This window comes from Cryptomeria japonica, chromosome 2 (genome assembly GCF_030272615.1).
Source record: "Cryptomeria japonica chromosome 2, Sugi_1.0, whole genome shotgun sequence".
Taxonomy (NCBI): Eukaryota; Viridiplantae; Streptophyta; class Pinopsida; order Cupressales; family Cupressaceae; genus Cryptomeria; species Cryptomeria japonica.
In genome coordinates this window covers 13,967,436-13,983,235 of record NC_081406.1, presented here as the reverse complement: position 1 = coordinate 13,983,235, position 15,800 = coordinate 13,967,436, and positions in this window count along the sequence as shown.

The following is a 15,800-nucleotide window of genomic DNA, read 5'->3' as shown; positions in this document are numbered from 1 at the left end:
TCTTCTGCTGGAGTAATAGTTAATCCAACTTGAATATCTCTTATTTCTTCTATAGTTATTGCATATCTGATTCTTGTTTGCACTTCTTGAGGCATTGTATCGTTGTTTTTGTCATTCTCTTTTCTTTTTGCATACGCCTCTTTTCTCTGAATTCTGAGTTTCTCTTGTCTCTTTTCTAATTTTATCTTTTGTTCTGTAATGGACAAGTCTTCTTTTGTAATGGCTTCTTGATCTTCATTGTGTTCATTACTTGATGTAGTAGATAAATTATCTAGTCCCCATTCATACTCATTGGAATTTGTTTCTGAATTATGATCTAAGATTACTCCACTATACCATGCTGGAATGTCATATGGTGCAAACAATTCTCTAATTTCTGTCATTTCTGTTTTTACTACTTCTGGAATATTCTGTTCAGATTTTTCTTTTGTTTGTATTTTCAGAACTTGTTGATAAGATTTTTCTTCACCTTTGATAGTAGTCTTTTCTTCTTTCTTTTCATGATCTTCTTGCTTCTTTTGCTTATTGGCTACTGTTTTGGCTACTTGATGTAGCTTTTCTTGCCAATTATGTCCTTGAGAAACTAATTTCTTTCTCCATTTTTGCTATTGAGTATTGTGTTGCTTTTGATTAGACTTCAGATATCCTAACCCAGATTTATCTTCTGTTGATTGTGAATGTGGACAAATAGGTTTTGAAATACCTTGATGTTGCTTACCAATTGGTCCTTTCCCTTCATATCCCATCTTCTGCATGATTTTATATCCTTTGTCGTATTGTTTTATGGGAATATTGACTTCTACTATTGTTGCTATGGTTTTATCTTCATCTTTGTATAACCAACCAAGAATGTCCTTGTCTTCATTTTCTTCCTCAAGAGTTCCGGCACAAACAAAGGTTCCCTTAAACATACGTTTTGATTTTTCTGATGATTTTGATTGAATATCTGTAGGTTTTCCATATGACTTAGGGGAAAGTGGAAAATTATTCAAAGAATATTTTCCCATTCCTTCATCATTTAACTTGAGCTTTTCTTCAAAAGTTCCCCATAACTTTGCTTGAATTTCCTTGGTAGGATATACTGATTCTCTGTTATGTGGAACTGTGGTATCTTGTGTTGGCTTCAAATTGTTGCAATATTGACTGGAATCTGCAATTATAGTGATTTCTTTTCCTTTATGAGGAAATTTTACACATTGATGATATGTAGAAGGAACTGCTTGCATCTTGTGAATCCAGGGTCTTCCCAGAAGAATGTTGTAGGAGAGATTTAAGTCTAAAACTTGACACAATGTATCCTTTTCCACAGGTCCTATCCTTATTGGTAGCATAACAGTTCCTTTAGAAGAACGTTCTGCTTCATTGTAAGCCTTGATGGTTATTTTCTTTTTCGGGTCCACTGCATTCTCTTAATATCCCAAAGCTTTTATCAAACTTAATGCACAAATATTTAAACCAGCTCCTCCATCTATGAGTACACGTTTGACACGAGTTTTATTAATGGAGACTTCAACATGTAACGGAGCATTGTGAGGATGTTGTAAGGATGCATCATCATTTTCAGAAAATGATAAGCAATGAGGAGCTATAAGATGTCCTACCATGTTTTGGAACTGATCTATATCCAAATCCTTTGATACCGTTGTTTCCATTAAAGCTTTCTCCAAAATTTCCTTATGCATAGGTGAAATTTTGAGAAGTTCCAAAATTGATATTTGAGCTGGTATTCGTTGTAATTGCTCTACTAAATTGTATTGTTGTGATGTGGATGTTGAGTCTTTTACTATACCTGGAAAGGTAACCTTTGCTTTGCTTCTTGTGATAACATTGATTGGCTCTGAAGATGGATTTTTGTTAACAATTATCACATTTACTACATCATCGTATGTATAAGAGTAATTCACTTTGGCTTTCCCTTTGTCATTTTCCAATTGGGATGATTCACCTTTATCATAGTTTGGAAGTGGAGTTTTAAAAGCCAAGTGTGATTCATTTGTCTTATGGCTATCCACTGTAATGGTTCCATTATCAATTAGATCTTGGATAATGTGTTTTAATCTTTGACAATCATTTGTTAGGTGTCCTTTATTCCGATGATAATTGCAAAAATGATTGTCATTCCACCAGTTTGGCTTAACTGGTGGTTCATAAATTCTTGCTTCGGGTAAAACAATCAATTTGTTAGCAAGCAAAGTTTTTAGAGCTGATTCTAAAGATTCTCCAATATTTGTGAATTTTCTCCGAGGATTAGAGAAAAAGGACTTGACTTTCTTGTTTTCCAGATTGTCATTGCTTGGGATTTGACTTGATAGATTGAAAATTGGTTGTTGTTGTTTTGCAGTATTGTTATCATCATTTCCCATTTAAACTCCTAGGAAAAAGACGCATAAGGTAAGTCTCACCATGAGCAAATTCCATGCTCATAGTACAAAACTTCCTAATGTGATCTTGAGGATCAGATCTTCCATCGTATTTGTCATATTTAGGAATCTCGCAATGTTGCGGAAATGGTATCATATTTAGCTTTTTATCAAAGGGATATGGACATATGTCTTCTAATGAATACTTCTTGGAACTTGTCCCATTTTGCATGTCTTGTATCTACTGTTGTAGAGTTTGTATTTGTTGAGTAAAGTTTGAAAATGGACTATCCACATCGCTTCTTTTATCATTACATTCTTTTCTTTTGTCATCCCTTTCTTTCCTTGTTTCTTCGCTACTTTCTTTGTTCATATCTTCATTGTTTTGCTCATCCGTGTTTTGGGTGTTACTTGTTTCCGCATCTTGTTTTAAGCTTTCTATATTAAAGTCTTGTGGTAGTTTAGCTCTAGATTTTGCCAATATCAAGAGATATTTCTCTTTTTTTTTTGTCAATAATTTTTCCATTAGCCTATCAAATTTGAAATCTTGTTCAAGGTCTCTAATCATGCTATTGACAGCTTCTTCGTCGATAGCGGTAAATCCAAAAGTGTTATCTTCTTCCTCCATTTGTTGTTTTCTAAGCTTTTTGTATTGGGCTCTAGTCCAAACTGGCATGTGTTTCTTTCAAAGTTGTCAAAAAATTCCCAAGGACAAGGTCAATAAGTAATTATTGGTTTAGGAAGATATGCTTTATTGATCTTACCACTATTGTTTGTTCGTTGGGATAAAGCATCTTTTTGTTGAAAGGCACGTCTTTGTAGAGTTTCACCGTCAAATTCTGTACCGCAGCCACGTAAATAGTGACGAAAACGGTGTAGGAATGTCCTATGTTTCAATAAGATCTTACAATTGATATACAAAAATCTTATTCTTTTCTGAGAAGCTTTGTAACTGGGTTTTCTTTTCTTAAGGTGATATTTAAAAGTCATATAAGCATTTGACAGTTTACAAGTTTGATTCCAATGTTGGTGCAATTTTGGTTTTGATGTAACCTAAGTTCAAAATAGGAAAGATATATCCAAGATTAGGAACCTAGTATAGATTGATCAAGCTTTGTGATAGAGGATTTGATTATCCTGATGAGAGTCTTGACAAGGATGTTGATTTTTTTGCACTTAATATGTTTGAATCAATAGTTTGCTGAATGTTGATGTTTATAGAACCTTTTGGAAATAACCTATAGGATTAGCAACCTAGTTGTTTTGAGCTATCTTGAAAATACGTGATGGTTTAGAGACAAACCTACTTCAAGGATTATTTCGATATCTTGATGTTTTGATACTTTGATTTTGAGTTGGTGCTTCAAGTGTTAGAATGCTTTTTGTTTTATCCTTTTGATCACACTTTTCAGAATTTTTTTTTATTTTCGATCACTTGTATATGATAATATTCTTCAATTTTTGACCATTTGGAACATGTTACAGACATAGAAGATACAATGTTTAATAAATAAAATGCACAAGCAAGTACAAATCCCTATGGCAGGCTGAGACAATAGTTGTTGAATCTCACATGGAGTTTCCCCTGAGGCTACGCTATTCAAAGCAGATATTTAGATGCTTGACCCCACTGGATCCACCCTCGACACTCACTTCTTCGAGGCAGCCAAGCACCAGTTTCCATGAAATCTCCTCATGGCAAACTTTATATCTCTACTAGGAACCGTATGTGTGTGAGCCGCTTCAGAGGTCTAACCTCCTATGCCAACAACTAGAAAGATTTTGGCAACTAGTACAAGTGGTTTTTAGTAAAGACTTCCGGTCATGTGGTCATACATGCGACACTTTTAGCTCCATGAATACAGAAGGTTCCCAGTCTATAGAGGTTACGCTCCATAGGGTTTATGGGGAAACATAGTGTCGGTATGAACTTATCAGCACATGTTGTTTGAACTTTCGTTGCAAACATGATTTATTTAGAGTGGATTGGAAGGACTCGATATTAGCCCATTTCCACTTTAGGTCATTCCCCTCTCACTCGCCCCCTCAAGGCAACTCAGGAAGGCAGGCCCTCTAAAGGTTTAATTGCTTGAAAGTAAAGAAAGCATAAAAGAGTGGGTTTGGATTTTTGATCACCCAATTAAGGGGAGAGCATATACCTACCACTTTCAAGACACAGAATACAAGTGTTCTTTTTAACCTTTTCAAAGCAATTGTTGGCTAAGTCCTATTTGAAGATGTTGCTCCAACAAGCATGGTGTTTATTTTAGCCCCATATAGCAAATGATTTTCTAAACTAGGAATTGGAAATCCTGGTCAACAAAATGAAAATCGTTGCAAAAAGTAACTTGCTTTGTAAGAATGGACAAGTTGATTGTTCTTTTTAACTTGCAAAATATAAGATTGATTGTGCTTTTTACCTTTACAAGAAAATAAAAGATTGTTGTTCTTTTTAGAGCCCAAAATTTGAGGTGTGAATCCCAACTTTGCAAGAAAGTAAATGTTTGATTTGTTGTTCTTTTTACCTTGCAAATGTGATTATTTTTAGAGCCCAAAAATAAGTGAGGTACTTTTTAGAACACCAAATTTGAAAATGAAATTCTTTTTATCCAAAAGGAAATATGAGTTCTTTTTAACCAACTTTGAAAAAAGCTAGGAAAGAAATCACTAAATCCTAAATTAACTTCTCCAAACCTGTAGAAAACTGTTAAAAACCTGCAAAATAGTAAAAAGTTAGTGAAAAAAAAACTTACGTGGGCTTCCACAAGCCTAATTTCAAATCGATTACAAGCTTTTTGTCAAATGCGCTATCCTATGATTCAAAAGCACTAACCTGCGTTACACACGCGCTAACCTTCATTACAAAAGCGCTAACCTGCGTTACAAAAGCACTAATCTTTAGATAAAAGCGCTAACCTGCATGACATATGTGCTAACCTATTGTGCAAAAGCACTGATTTTTCGACAAAAGCGCTAACCTGCATGACATATGCGCTAACCTATTGTGCAAAAGCACTGATTTTCTGACAAAAGTGCTAACCTACATGACATATGCGCTAACCTATTGTGCAAAAGCGCTAACCTATAATGCAAAAGCGCTATTAGAATTGGCATATGCATGAATCTGCATTAAAAATATGTTAATTTTATTTTTTTGTGAGATTTTTAAAGGTATATGTAATGTCCAGCCCCACGGTGGGTGCCAAAATGTGTGAGCTTGAATTTCATCCTTAGAATGTTACCTGTAATAAGTTAGTTTCACAAAATACAATAGAAATGCATACAGGAAATCCAAAATTCACCAATGAAACTGCATGAAATAAATATCAAAATAAAACACTATTTTACCTTCATGGCTTATGTCTCATTGTGTCCTAACTCCACTGTTCTTGGTTGCAGATGGTGTGCTCTCAGACAATGCATTGTTGGCTTCCAAGATGGCATATGAAGAATGGACTGATAACTTGTAGTTAACTGATAATATGATATGCAAAGCTACATGATTGTGCTAAAATGATTATGCTATATGATTATATTGCTAAAATGATATTTTCTATTTGCTAATTGCTTCAAAAACTCACAGATGCATATGATTGATTGAAAACTATTTTGAAGACTTTCTTCCTCTCAACTGAAGCTCTTGGTTTTATAGACTTTGAGAGGATAAGATGATGTGGCTCAGGTCAATGGTCTTGATCAGATCTACAGATTTGAATGGTTGTGAGCAAAGGTGAAGGTTGAGAGAAAGGGGAAAGGAGAAGATAAGTGTCACTCATCTCACCTTGACTGGGTTGCTGACTGAGGGAATCTAGGGATGGTTGGAGGAAATTTAGGCATGGTAGGACAAGTGGACTCAAGTCCTTCCCAAGATGTAGGAGGTGTTGGAGAGAATATAGGAAATGGTTATGAAATATGTGTACGTACACAATTTCATTAATTTTGGAAGTTGAGGATAAATCATGAATTAATATTTAAGAAATATTAATTTCCTTAGCCACATGATGGATGAGTTGGCAAAAGGGAAGATGAAGTGGAGATGGAGGGTGAGTTGGAAAAGAGATATTAAATAATTTAAGAATTATTTAATAGTTGAGACTATAGGATAGGAGAATAACTATTAAATGTTAGATATTTAATTGATTGGAGAAGATAATTAAATATTAGATATTTAATTAACTTGATTAGAAGGAATAATTAAATATTAGATATTTAATTAACTTGGTTAGAGGAATAATTAAATATTAGATATTTAATTAATGAGAGGAATAAGATAAACGAATTAATTAATAAAATATTAATTAATAGAAAGATATGAAAATGAATTAAATAAATTAATCTTTTCGAATTAACTATTTAATAGATGAATAATTATTATAAAATATTTACTTAATTGCTCATAGCCAATTTTAGGTGTATACAATATGATCTTACTTAATCTTCTTTATATTATTTTTAAGGGATTGGTCTTGATTTTTAATTTATTTGTTTTCATTTAGATTTAGATTTGTAATTTGTAAGATTGATTATGATAATTATGCAAATTATGAAATAAGCTTCAAATTTTCAAATTCATTTTAATGGAAGATCTAACCCATCAAAAAACAAGAATTTGAACAAAGGGTTTTTAATGAATTGATTAATCGCAAAGGACATATAAAAAAAATTGAGACTTGCATAGATGAAAGTTAGGATTAAAAAAACTCAAAATGAGATATCATTTTTTAGAATTTCATAATTTTTCAAGAAGAATAATCATTTTAGTTCATCAAAGATATTTTTGAGCCTACAACATAAGTTCCCTTTAAGATGTGATCATTTTTCCAATAATTCTAAAATAAACCAATATTTATTTGCATCTCAAAGTAAATTATGACAAGAAGGCTATATAAAGATAGAGAACACATAGAATAGGAAGGAAGATACATAGAATATAAAAGAATAGAAAAATAAGAAATGACAGATGCAAAGAAGGGATAGAAGAGAAAACATGATATAGTACAATTAGCTACTTGTATACTCCATCATGGGGCATGGAGCATGCTAAGCATGACAATTTTCATTATTTGAACTCCATCATGAGTATATTGGACCACCATGACTATGAGTAAATATTTAAACAAAACCTCATACTAATGAGCTATTGCATAATCCTCTAACATATAACAATTAGGATTATCCTTTACAAGTGGATTTGTGAAACATTTTTATATATTATGATGATAAAGGTGATCAATTACTTCATTTAAGGTCCTTCAAAACTACACGCTTCATTTATTTTCATGATGAGAACTTGTTTGCTAGATTTTTTTTTGGCAAGCTTGAGTGACCATGGATTAACAAGGTTTTATTTATTACCACATGTTTCTATCACTTCATCTATGAATTTAGATTATTATTTCATGAAACAATTTCATTATACTACTAAGCCCAAGATGATTCTTCCCGACATCATGCAATGCAAGCAAGAAGAACAAGAGCTAATTAAGGATTATATGTGATATCTCAATTCTTGATTACTAATATGAGTTTCAAATTATTGGATTATGAATTTCAAAGGTTATTTGTTGTAGCTTACAAGTTACACTCAACAAAGGAAAAGTATTTTGCAAGACTTGTCATTCATTTTCAACTTTAGGTTGCTAGTGTATGCAAATGTAGTGTGCTTTATTGGAAAATTTTCTTTCAAATCATCATGTTTCTAGCACTTAACTTTATTCACATGAGGTGCTATTAATGCCAAATTATAGTGATGATCATTATGAACATAATAAGCCAAAGAGATTAAGAAAGTTTACCAAATTCTGAAAGTATTTTGCACAAGCTTGATATCATCACATGCATGGTCATTCTACAAATAGATGCATTACATTGAAACATAAAATTTAATATCTTAAATGCAAAGGGGTGATACGTGCTGAGGATATTCATATAGAATTTATGAAGATTATACTAATGTTGAGTATATTAATTTTGATAAGCATAACACACCATATGGTGAGGTTGTGCATGAGGATACATACAAAGTGAATAAGTAAGCATACGAAACACATGACATTCTAATAGATGGGTAAGTGCACCAAGATGAGGGCTCAAAAAGATGCAAATTTATTTTTTCACCCCCATCAAAGCATTTGGCACTCGCCAATAGGCTTGGAATGACCAATCCCAAGGCTCGGTCAATTTTAAAAGTTTGGTGAGCACCATTTTTCAGAATGCTAGTGCCAAATAATACTATCGCCAAATAGAAATGCATAAAATGAAAATGCATTTTTAGAATGCTAGCACCAAATTGTCTAAATTGGATCAATTATCTTTCTCTTTCTCTCTCTCCCACTTTGATTAAGGCTTAGAGTTTAGGGTTTATGATTGATGATGGATAGTTGAGGTTTTACCTTCACTCCCTCTCTATGTCCTTCCATCTCTATTGATACTTACCTTTCTCTCTCCCTCTCTTCTCTCTCTCACCTCTCTCTCTTGCTTCTATGTCTCTCCCACTCTCTCTCTCCCTCTCTACCTCGCCTTCCCTCCCTACTCCATCTATATCTTTGTCACTCTCCCTCTCTTATTGTTTCTATCCATTCTCTCAATCACTACCTCTCCCTCCCACCCTCTCCCTCTCCCCATCTCTAGGTCTCCCCCTCCCTCCCTCTTAACCCCTCTACCTCCTCCCTATTTTATTACCCGCCTAGTACATAAGGTTTAGGGTATAGAGAAATGTTAGTGTTGACTGATTATTGTGCACCTGATTTGTTGGAGGCCTGCAAGACAACACGCAAACATCAAATGCACCCATGAAATATTATATCAGGAAATCTAAATGAAGAAAGCATGTTCATCAAATCAAATTGCTCAAAACCGTCTCATGGTCCTCTATCTCCAAGGATCTTCAAGATTCAAGGTGGCCTTCACTGGGAAGAGCACTTGATCTTTTAGATGACAACCTAAAGAACAAGATTGAAGAATGATCTAGGATCAAAATGGATGCAACTAAGATCCTAGTGATTAGATGAAAAACTATTGATATGATATGGATGAAGAACTATGATAGATGATATGCAAGATGGAGGTGTATTTCCAAATTGAAAGATTAAGTGATGTAATTAAGCTAAGATGAAGATGAGATATGAGAATGCTATGGAATTGATATGAAATTAAGCTAAATGATCATCTAAAACATGATATAATATAAACTATGATGCAATTAGGATGGTCTAGATGCTTGAGAGTGAACAATTGCAGCTCCTAAGTGATAACCTGCAAAATGAAATAACTATAATATGGATGCAAAAGATGATGGATGGATGCTTAGATTGAAGAAATGGGTTCTATTTATAGAGAAAATAGAGAAATGGATGGTTGAGATTGAGCAATATCAACAAGGGCTAGGATTGAAAGTTATCAATCCATGAGGGAAATTCAATCCAATTCCAAGTTGACAAATCTTATCTTGAAATGGCTTGAGAGGATGCTAAGAAAGCATTAGATGCTAAGTAAGCATTAGGGATACCATCAAGGGATGACATCATTGGATAATGCCATTCTCTAAGGGAGCATGCTATTGTCCAAGGGGTAAACTCATGTGCAAAGTTGAGGGATGGCCAAAGGGACGACCATCATGGGCTAGGGTGGTGTCTTGTAAGAGGCATTAAATGCTCTTTGAAGACTCTGGAGGCTAACTTGTTGAAAGTTAGATAACCTTATAAGTTTGGAAGACTCAACAAGTTAACTTGTTGAAGAAGGTAGAGTCTTCAACACATTTAGAAGACTTTCTTCCAAATTTGGAGAAGTGACTCCCCCAAATTTAGGGATGTGACATGATTAGAGGAATTAGGCTAATTAATGAGGGGTTAGAGGGGTTCTAGAAGAATATTAGCATGCTAATGGAAAATGTAGGAGAATGCAAGTGGAGAGAAATAGGCATTTTTAGATAAAATAAAATATTTATTTTAGCCAAAAGGGGTGCAACTTGCATTTGTAGGATTTTGCAAGTGGGGGGACTATTCACAGATAAATAATGATTTATTTAAATGCAAAGGGATTTTAATCAAATGTAAATTCAATTAAAAAGGGAAAAGGGGTTTTAATTAAATAAATAAGATTTATTCAATTAAATGGCCAAAGGGTACTTAATCAAACCTTAGTTTAATTAATAGGTTAGGCTAGAAGAAAATGATTTTAATCAAATCTTTAATTTGATTAATAGGTTGATTTGAAGAATATGGTTAATTAAACCTTAGTCTAATTAATAGGCGAATAAATGATGATTAAATTAGTTGAGCAAGTTTTAGGTGTCTACAATTACCATGATTTTCTATACATAAAAAAAATGAATGTATTTGAAAAATTTATCAAAATATCAACGAGGAAGACTTTTGACATGTACAACAATATTAAAATATGAAAACAAAATTAAATGTAATCACCACTCATATAAGATTAATTACAATCACAAGTTATATCTCAATGCGTATGAATTTTTTTTCGATAAAAAAGCTTTTTCATGTCTTTATCTATATTAATGAAAAATGAGAACTACCATGAAAATATCAAAATAATATAATTTGAAAACTAGTTCAATAATACATACACACATCAAGTAACTTCATTTCAAATGTTGATTTAATTATCATCATCAATATCAATAAATAAAAATATCTTTGAAATTACTTAAATTGTCATACTCATAAAATTTCTCAAAACTAATACCACCAACTAAAAGTACTCTCCAATGAACAATATACATGAATATTTATAATCACTAAATACTTTAAAAAATAACCTTAGAAAAAAATAAAAATTTAATACTTAATTCACAAAACTATATACATATGTCCTACAAACCATTTAATAACACCCTTGGGGAGTAGAAATATTCCACTTAAATTTTAAAAAAGTATGGGTAGACGTTGCTACACTCAATGAGATGTCAATATTTAGGCAAGAAAATGTTAATGTCCTCAGCTTTTCTTTTATTTCCGGGGTGATGGATGCACCAAATTAAGAAAAGAAAGGAGTTGTGATATTTTGGGTAGGAATTAATTAATTCTTCATCTATAAAATAATCAATTTTTCATTGGTTTTTAATAAAAACATTATATATTTTATTTAAGCTGTGTCGTTAGGTATAATAGAATTTGAACTACTATTTTGCGGTGTATCAGTAATACTAATGACAAGTTGGATTTTTTCATTATCAAAATAGTTGAAAAAATTAAATGAAGAATAGAATTTTTTTATTTTTAAGAAAATGATAGAATAAAAGTTATCCTTTTATGGTTATGTGAGTTATTATATTTTATATTTTTAAATTTACTTTTATTTAATTAGTTTTATGTAATGATTAATATGTAAGTCTTATGATTTATGATAAAATTTAGCATATAATATAAGTTTTATTTAATTTTATTTATATTATTTTCAAGGAATTGGTCTTGATTTTTAATTAACGCGTTTTCATTTAGATTTAGATTTGTAATTTGGAGGATTGATTTATGGTAATTGTGCAAACTATAAAATAAGATTCAAATTTTCAAATTTTCAAATTCATCTTTAGGGGAGATTTAATCCATCCATCTAGCTATTATGTGTTGACTCAAAGCATGAAAAATTTCACTTGATCCCCTTAGAGTTGTATTTAAGAATACGTCCTTGCGTTTTCAATATGTCTAATATCCAAAACCAAGCAATCATATTGAAGAATGTCATACCATCACCCTTTAAAGAATTACACTTAATATCATATTGATACTCAAGATGATATATTTTGACCCAAAGCAAACACAAGAATTTGAACAAAGGATTTTTATGAATTGATTAATTGCAAAGGAGTTAGAAAAAAATTGAGACTCCACGGATGAAAGTTAGGATAAAAAACTTGAAACAAGATATCATTTTGTAGAGTTTCATAATTTTTCAAGAATAATCTAAAAATGCAATAATATTTAAATCATTTTTGTCCATCAAAGATAATTTTGAGCCTACAACACAAGTTCTCTTTAATGCGATCATTTTTTCAAGCATTCTAAAACAAAATAATATTGTTTTGCATATCAAAGTAAATTATAACAAGAAGGCTATATAAAGATAGAGAATGCATAGAAGGGGAAGGAAGATGCATAGAATAGAAAATAATAGAAAAATAAGAAACAATAAATGCAAAGAAGGGATAAGAGAGAAAGCATGATAGAGTAAAATTAGGTAAGTATACACCATCATGGGGCATGTAGCATGCTAAGCATGATAATTTTCATTGTTTGAATTCCATCATGGGTATATTAGGCCATCATGACTATGACTAAAGACTTAAATGAAACCTTATACTAATGATCTATTGCATAATCCTTTAGAATATAACAACTACGCTTATCCTTTTCAAGTGGATTTGAGACACATTTTAATATATTATGATGATAAAGGTAATCCATTACTTCGTTTAAGGTCCTTCCAAACTACACACTTCACTTATTTTCATGTTGAGAACTTGCAAGTTTTTTCTAGCAAGAATGAGTGATCATTGATTCACAATGTTTAATTTATTACCACATGCTTCTACTACTTATTTGGTGAATTTAGACAATTATTTCATGAAACACTTTCATTATATTACTAAGCCCTTGAGATAATTCTTCCTAACATCATGCAATGCAAGCAAGAAGAACAAGATCTAATTAAGGATTATATGTGATATTTTAATTCTTGATTACTAATATGAGTTTCAAATTATTGGATTATGAATTTCAAAGTTTATTTATCGATGGTTTACTTACACTCATCAAATGAAAAGTATTTTGTGAGACTTGTCATTCATTTTTGGATTTAGGTGGTTATTGTGTGCAAATATAGTGTGCTATATTGGAAAAACCTCTTTTACATCATCATGTTTCTAGCACTTAACCTTATTCCCATGAGGTACTATTAATGCCAAATTTAGAAAATATGAGTAATTAGGATATATCTAATGAAAATCGTAGTGAGGATCATTATGAACATAATAAGCCAAAGAGATTAAGAAAGTATTTTTGTGAGCTTATCATCACATATATGGTCATTCTACAAATAGATGTATTAGATTGAAACATAAACTTCAATATCTTATATACAAAGGAATGATACATTTGGAGGATAATTATATAGACTTAAATGATGAAGATTATACTAATGTTGAGTATATTAATTTTGATAAGCATAACACACCATATGTTGAGGTTGCATGTGAGGATACGTACAAAGTAAATAAGTAAGCACATGAAAAGCATGACATTCTAATAGATAGTCCCTTGGCATGCATGGAATATAATGGCATATATTTGATCACATTGAAACAGATCCCCCAAATGGTGATGTATTCATTGGTTAATCTCTTCACTTCTCTCTATAATTACATGAAAAAAAATTGTGTTATGTATATCTTTATGTGTTTCAAGGTGGTTGTTTATTTTTGCATACACATGCATCCATGATTTCTTGAATTAGGGGCATAAAAATGAGAGCATGTTTCAAATTTAACTTGCATATCCCAACCACATTAGATACATAAATATAAGCATCTTAGGTTATGTATAGATCCATGTTTTATTGTATTTCAAACTCTAAATGTAGTTTATCATGCTTTCCATTAAGTTTAATGTGGTTGTGATTCATTTATTGTTATAATCTCTCTCTCTCTCTATTGATTCATGTGTATGTCTTTAGGGTTGAACAAAATCAAGCAATAACATTACTACCGATCACTATCAAATTTATGTGCAGTTCATAAGTTGAATCTGGATCTTGGCTACAATTATTCTACTTTGAACTATGTTTATCTTGTACTTCTTTTTTTTGAATGCTTATTCATTTAGATTAATAAGCACACGAAAGTGAGTAAAAAATATAATGGTGTAAAATGCATAATTATGAAGTGTGAAAAGTGATCCTAGGCTAACTAGTCAATTAACCCGAATCAACCTTCTCTCCACAACATATTCAAACATGAAAAATCCAAAGGTGTATATGCTTGGTTACTATTCTAAAAGGAGATTCAGGCTACATGGGTCTTGTTCCTTTGTTCCAAAGAGGGCAAATGTATTAATGTGTTAACTTATTAGGGAAAGAAGAATAGTAAAAAACTAATTAAATGATTGTAATGGAACCAATCAAAACAAAAATTTCACAAAGATGGGTACAAAAATGAGTAGAGAGTACAAAGAGGAACCTAGCACATAAAACTAAAGAAAACTAGGTTGGACAAGGGCATTGGGCACTATTCTTGGAACAACGAGTTGTAGAAGACTGAACTAAGAAAGATCTCAAGAGGTTTATAGGTTGCCACCATGCAAATTTCAACCAAAACTAGTAAAACAGTAATGTTCGACACTTAGGTCTTGTGGTTTTTCCTAAACTTCGAAAGACGAACACCATCTCAATCTACACAGTCTACATGTATTTGTCAATCATTTTCAACTTCTAGATTTAGACTTGCACAAACACAAAGAGAGGAAAGTATGATTCTAGCTATATAGGCTCTTACCTTAGTCAAGCCCTCACTTCGGTATTCCTATCTCCACGAATAGCCAAGTTGATAACAACAAATTGTGTGTGTGCTTTGAGTATTAATTACATCTAAGATTGTGGCAAGTAGTGACAAATGCAAGTAATTTTTTTTATGAAACTAATAAACTTATAAAGCACTGAGAAGGGGGGTGAATCAATGATAGAAAAAATAATAACACTTTAATCTCGGATCGGTAAAAACATTTAACCAGTTTGCTTTTGAATTTGCATGCAATCCAAAGTGTTATAAAAGAATTCACAACAAGTAAAACATTCACCATAACACAAGTATTTATACATGGAAAACCCAACTGGGAAAATCCAAGGTGAGATGGAACTCACAAGTTAACTATTTGCAGAAATAGGTAACTGGTCGGTTAAGGTGTACAAATTCTCTGTTAGGAGCAGATCTTGTTAAAGATCCCAAGCTCTTTTAGGAGCTATACCTGGTTAAAGGTAACCTCAGTAGAGGATTTAGATCCAATTTAATGAATCACCTTGTTAGAGGATTTCTATAATGAATCTTGTTAGAGCTTACCCGGTTAGGGGATTTAAACTGTTGTAGTGATTAGAAAACAATAGGTTGTATGATCTAGGAATAGCACATTCTCCTTGTTTAGATCCTTTTTTGTTCACTCAATACTGCATCACCGACATACTTTGCAACTCCTTCAACAAATCGCATCAACTCTAACTCATAACATAACTTGCATCTCCTATATGAAAATAACTCATCACGATGTCTTTTTATAGACATTAGATTTCATGTCGGCTCTTGAACCTCAACACAATTTCCTAGGTTCAGTGAAGCTAGACAAACTTCCTTAGCACGTCACAAATCACCACCAAAAATGTCGGTTGGTGGTAACACATCACGACCGGTGATAACTCATCACACAATCTAGGAAA